This window comes from Glycine soja, chromosome 15, assembly GCF_004193775.1.
Source record: "Glycine soja cultivar W05 chromosome 15, ASM419377v2, whole genome shotgun sequence".
Classification (NCBI taxonomy): Eukaryota; Viridiplantae; Streptophyta; class Magnoliopsida; order Fabales; family Fabaceae; genus Glycine; species Glycine soja.
Genome location: NC_041016.1, coordinates 37,920,302 through 37,925,694, shown reverse-complemented (window position 1 = coordinate 37,925,694; position 5,393 = coordinate 37,920,302). Strand labels below are relative to the sequence as shown.

At 42.4% G+C, this 5,393-nt stretch overlaps 1 non-coding gene across 1 annotated transcript; it reads right to left on the bottom strand.

Annotated features, from left to right (window-relative positions):
- Positions 1-470: 470 nt before the first annotated feature.
- LOC114388828 lies at positions 471-577 on the bottom strand. Its single transcript, XR_003661619.1, has one exon. It is a non-coding gene; the product is annotated as a small nucleolar RNA R71 (small nucleolar RNA).
- Between the last annotated feature and the right edge of the window lie 4,816 nt (positions 578-5,393).

Genomic DNA, 5,393 nt, shown 5'->3' with positions numbered 1-5,393 from the left:
CTGTTATTGGTGATTTTGAACATCCTGATCTTGAGCATTATAATTTTGAGCATTCTGATTCTGAGCATTCTGATTTTGCACATTCTGAGAACATGGCACAACCTCCACCTCGTGAGAGGACTCTAAGGGAAATGGCTGCACCTGATTTCACCTATGAAAGCTTGTGCATCCAATACCCTGATGAGGATGTCCCATATGTTCTTAAGACTGGACTGATTCATTTGCTTCCAAAGTTTCATGGCCTTGCAGGTGAAGACCCGCACAAACATTTGAAAGAATTTCACATTGTCTGCTCCACCATGAAACCCCCAGATGTCTAAGAGGATCACATATTTCTGAAGGCTTTTCCTCATTCATTAGAGGGAGTGGCAAAGGACTGGCTGTATTACCTTGCTCCAAGGTCCATCACGAGCTGGGATGACCTTAAGAGAGTATTCTTAGAAAATTTTTTCCCTGCTTCCAGGACCACAACCATCAGGAAGGATATCTCAGGTATTAGACAACTCAGTGGAGAGAGCCTGTATGAGTACTGGGAGAGATTTAAGAAACTATGTGCCAGTTGCCCCCACCATCAGATTTCAGAACAACTTCTTCTCCAATATTTTTATGAAGGACTCAGTAATATGGAGAGAAGTATGATAGATGCTGCCAGTGGTGGAGCCCTTGGAGACATGACTCCTGCTGAAGCCAGAAATTTAATTGAGAAGATGGCCTCCAACTCCCAGCAGTTTAGCGCCAGAAATGATGCCATAGTCATTAGAGGAGTGCATGAGGTAGCTACAAACCCATCTGCATCATCTGAAACTAAGACGCTTGAAGGCAAACTGGATGCGTTGGTCAACTTGGTAACCCAGCTGGCCTTGAATCAGAAATCTGTACCTGTCGCAAGGGTTTGTGGTTTGTGCTCCTCTGCTGACCACCATACAGACCTTTGCCCTTCCATGCAGCAACCTGGAGCAATTGAGCAGCCTGAAGCTTATGCTGCAAATATTTACAATAGACCTCCTCAACCTCAGCAGCAAAATCAACCACAGCAGAGTAATTATGATCTTTCCAGCAACAGATACAACCCTGGATGGAGGAATCACCCTAACCTCAGATGGTCCAGCCCTCAGCAACAACAACAATAGCCTGCTCATTCCTTCCAAAATGCTGTTGGCCCAAGCAGACCATACATTCCTCCACCAATCCAACAACAGCAACAACCCCAGAAACAACCAACAGTTGAGGCCCCTCCACAACCTTCCCTCGAAGAACTTGTGAGGCAAATGACTATGCAGAACATGCAGTTTCAGCAAGAGACCAGAGCCTCCATTCAGAGCTTAACCAATCAGATGGGACAATTAGCTACTCAATTGAATCAACAACAGTCCCAGAATTCTGACAAGCTGCCTTCTCAAGCTGTCCAAAACCCCAAAAATGTCAGTGCCATTTCATTGAGGTCGGGAAAGCAGTGTCAAGGACCTCAACCCGTAGCACCTTCCTCATCTGCAAATGAACCTGCCAAACTTCACTCTATTCCAGAAAAAGGTGATGACAAAAATCTACCTAACAATTTTTGTGCAGGTGAATCTTCTTCCACAGGTAATTCTGATTTGCAGAAGCAGCACATTCCCCCTCTTCCATTCCCTCCAAGAGCAGTTTCCAACAAAAAAATGGAAGAGGCAGAGAAAGAGATCTTGGAAACGTTTAGAAAAGTAGAGGTAAACATACCTCTGTTGGATGCAATAAAGCAAATTCCAAGATATGCCAAATTCTTGAAGGAGCTGTGCACTAATAAGCGGAAGCTTAAAGGAAGTGAACGAATTAGCATGGGCAGAAATGTCTCCGCATTGATTGGTAAATCTGTTCCTCAAATTCCTGAAAAATGTAAAGATCCAGGTACATTCAGCATACCTTGTATTATAGGGAATAGTAAGTTTGACAATGCCATGCTAGATTTAGGAGCCTCTGCTAGTGTTATGCCTCTGTCGATTTTTAATTCTCTATCTCTAGGTCCCTTGCAGTCAACTGATGTGGTAATTCATTTAGCTAATAGAAGTGTTGCCTATCCTGTTGGTTTCATAGAAGATGTCTTAGTTAGAGTTGGTGAACTGATTTTCCCTGTTGATTTTTATATCTTGAATATGGAAGATGGATTTTCTCAAGGATCAGTTCCCATCATTCTAGGCAGACCCTTTATGAAAACTGCTATAACTAAGATAGATGTTTATGCAGGCAGACTGTCCATGGAGTTTGGTGATATAACTGTTCATTTTAATATTCTGGATGCTATGAAATACCCATCTGAAGATCTTTCTGTATTTCGTGCTGAAATAATTGACCATGTTGTTGATGAATACATGACTGATCTTTATTCTAATCTGCATGCCTCTCACTCTTCATGCATTGAGTCTGAAATTGTACTTGATCATATGTCTGAATTTGATGCTGAGAGTGAATATGAGAGTGATATTGATTGCATGCCTGGTGGTGGTGTTTTACCTCTTGAGATTGATTTTATAGAGTCAGATAGGACTAACCATGTTTCAGGAAGTACACATATCTCTGACTTTCTTTATGAGGTAAAGGCTGAGAAACCATCTCCTTCTACCACTGTCCAGCCGACCACACCAGAATTGAAGCCTCTGCCATCAAATTTAAAATACGCTTACTTGGATGATAGCAAGAGTTTTCCAGTGATTATATCTGCCTCCCTTGCTGATGAGCAAGAGGAGAAGTTGTTGTCAGTTCTCAAGAAGCATAAGAAGGCTATAGGCTGGACCCTGGTGGACATTCCTGGTATTAGCCCATCCACATGTATGCATCGAATAAATTTAGAGGATGGAGCTAAACCAGTAAGACAGCCACAGAGAAGACTCAACCCGGTGATTCTTGATGTAGTGAAGAAGGAGATAACCAAGCTTTTGCAAGCTGGAATCATTTATCCTATCTCCGACAGCCAATGGGTGAGTCCCGTCCAGGTAGTCCCAAAAAAGACTGGCCTCACAGTGATCAGAAATGAGAAGGAGGAGCTGATTCCTACTCGGGTGCAGAACAGTTGGAGAGTCTGCATTGACTATAGGAGGCTGAACCAGGTTACCAAAAAGGACCATTTTCCCCTGCCATTCATTGACCAGATGCTTGAACGCCTGGCAGGTAAATCCCACTACTGTTTCCTTGATGGTTTTTCTGGTTATATGCAAATTACTATTGCTCCTGAGGATCAGGAAAAGACCACATTCACCTGCCCCTTCGGCACTTTTGCTTATAGGAGGATGCCTTTCAGCCTGTGCAATGCCCCTGGTACCTTCCAGCGGTGCATGATTAGCATTTTCAGTGATTTTTTAGAAAATTGCATAGAGGTGTTTATGGATGATTTCACTGTATATGGATCCTCTTTTGATGGTTGTTTGAATAGTTTGGAAAAAGTTTTGAATAGATGCATTGAAACTAACCTTGTTCTAAATTTTGAAAAATGTCATTTTATGGTTGAGCAAGGTATAGTTTTAGGCCACATTATTTCCAATAAGGGCATTAAAGTAGATCCTGCAAAAATTTCTGTTATTTCACAATTGCCTTACCCCTCTTGTGTGCGAGAGGTGCGATCTTTTCTTGGTCATGCAGGATTCTACAGGCGCTTTATAAGGGATTTTAGCAAAGTAGCCCTTCCACTGTCTAACTTGTTGCAAAAGGAGGTGGAGTTTGACTTTAATGACAGATGCAAAGAGGCTTTTGATTGCCTCAAAAGAGCGTTGACTACCACCCCCATCATCCAGGCACCCGATTGGATAGCCCCTTTTGAGCTTATGTGTGATGCATCAAATTATGCATTGGGGGCTGTCCTTGCTCAGAAAATTGATAAATTGCCCAGGGTGATATATTATGCTTCTAGGACTTTAGATGCTGCCCAAGCAAATTATACTACTACTGAGAAAGAGCTTCTAGCCATAGTTTTTGCTCTTGAAAAATTTCGATCTTATTTGCTTGGTACTCGCATTATTGTTTATACTGACCATGCAGCTCTAAAGTACTTGTTGAAGAAGGCTGATTCTAAGCCTAGGTTGATCCGATGGATGCTCTGGCTCCAAGAGTTTGACTTGGAGATCCGTGATAGGAGCGGAGCACAAAATCTAGTTGCTGATCATTTGAGTCGGATCGAACGTGTCTCTGATGCAGATTCACCTATTCGGGATGATTTCCCGGATGATCATTTGTATATATTGTATAGTATTTCTGACTCTCTTTCTACTCCCTGGTTTGCTAACATTGTCAATTATTTAGTTACCTCTGTTTTTCCTCCCTTAGCATCTAAGGCCCAAAAAGATAAGATTAAAAGTGATGCTAAGCATTTTATTTGGGATGACCCCTACTTGTGGAAATTGTGCAGTGATCAGGTCATTAGACGATGCATTCCAGATCATGAGACTGACTCAGTCCTGCAGTTCTGTCATTCTTCCGCACCGGAAGGTCATCTGGGTGTTCAAAGGACAGCTCGCAAAGTGCTTGATTGTGGTTTTTATTGGCCCACCATCTTTAAAGATGCGTGGAAGATCTGCAGCACTTGTGAGCAGTGTCAGAGAGCAGGAAATACACTTACATGGCGACAACAAATGCCTCAGCAACCTATGCTATTCTGTGAGGTGTTTGATGTCTGGGGTATAGATTTCATGGGTCCTTTTCCTGTCTCTTTTGGTTATGTTTATATTCTCCTTGCAGTTGATTATGTTTCAAAATGGGTGGAAGCCAAGCCCACTAGAACTAATGATGCTAAAGTTGTCGCAAACTTTGTCAGGTCTAATCTGTTTTGCAGGTTTGGAGTACCTAAAGCAATTGTTAGTGATCAAGGAACCCATTTTTGCAACAGGACAATGCATGCCCTGCTTAAAAAGTACGGGGTGGTACACAGGGTATCCACACCATACCACCCCCAGACTAATGGACAGGCAGAAATTTCTAACAAGGAAATCAAGAGAATTCTAGAGAAGATTGTGCAGCCAAGCAGGAAAGATTGGAGTACCAGGCTTGATGATGCTCTCTGGGCACATCGGACTGCCTACAAAGCACCCATAGGAATGTCTCCTTATCGGGTTGTCTTTGGAAAGGCATGTCATCTTCCAGTGGAAATTGAGCACAAAGCATACTGGGCAGTGAAGACTTGCAACTTCTATATGGATCAAGCTGGTGAGGAAAGGAAGTTGCAACTGAGTGAGTTAGATGAAATCCGCCTAGAAGCCTACGAGAATGCCAAGTTCTACAAAGAAAAGACCAAGAAGTTCCAAGATAGCATGATAGTTAAAAAAGACTTCGTGGTTGGGCAAAAAGTGTTATTGTATAATTCTAGGCTTGGACTCATGAGTGGTAAGTTGAGGTCTAAGTGGATTGGTCCTTTTGTTGTTATTAATGTTTTTCCT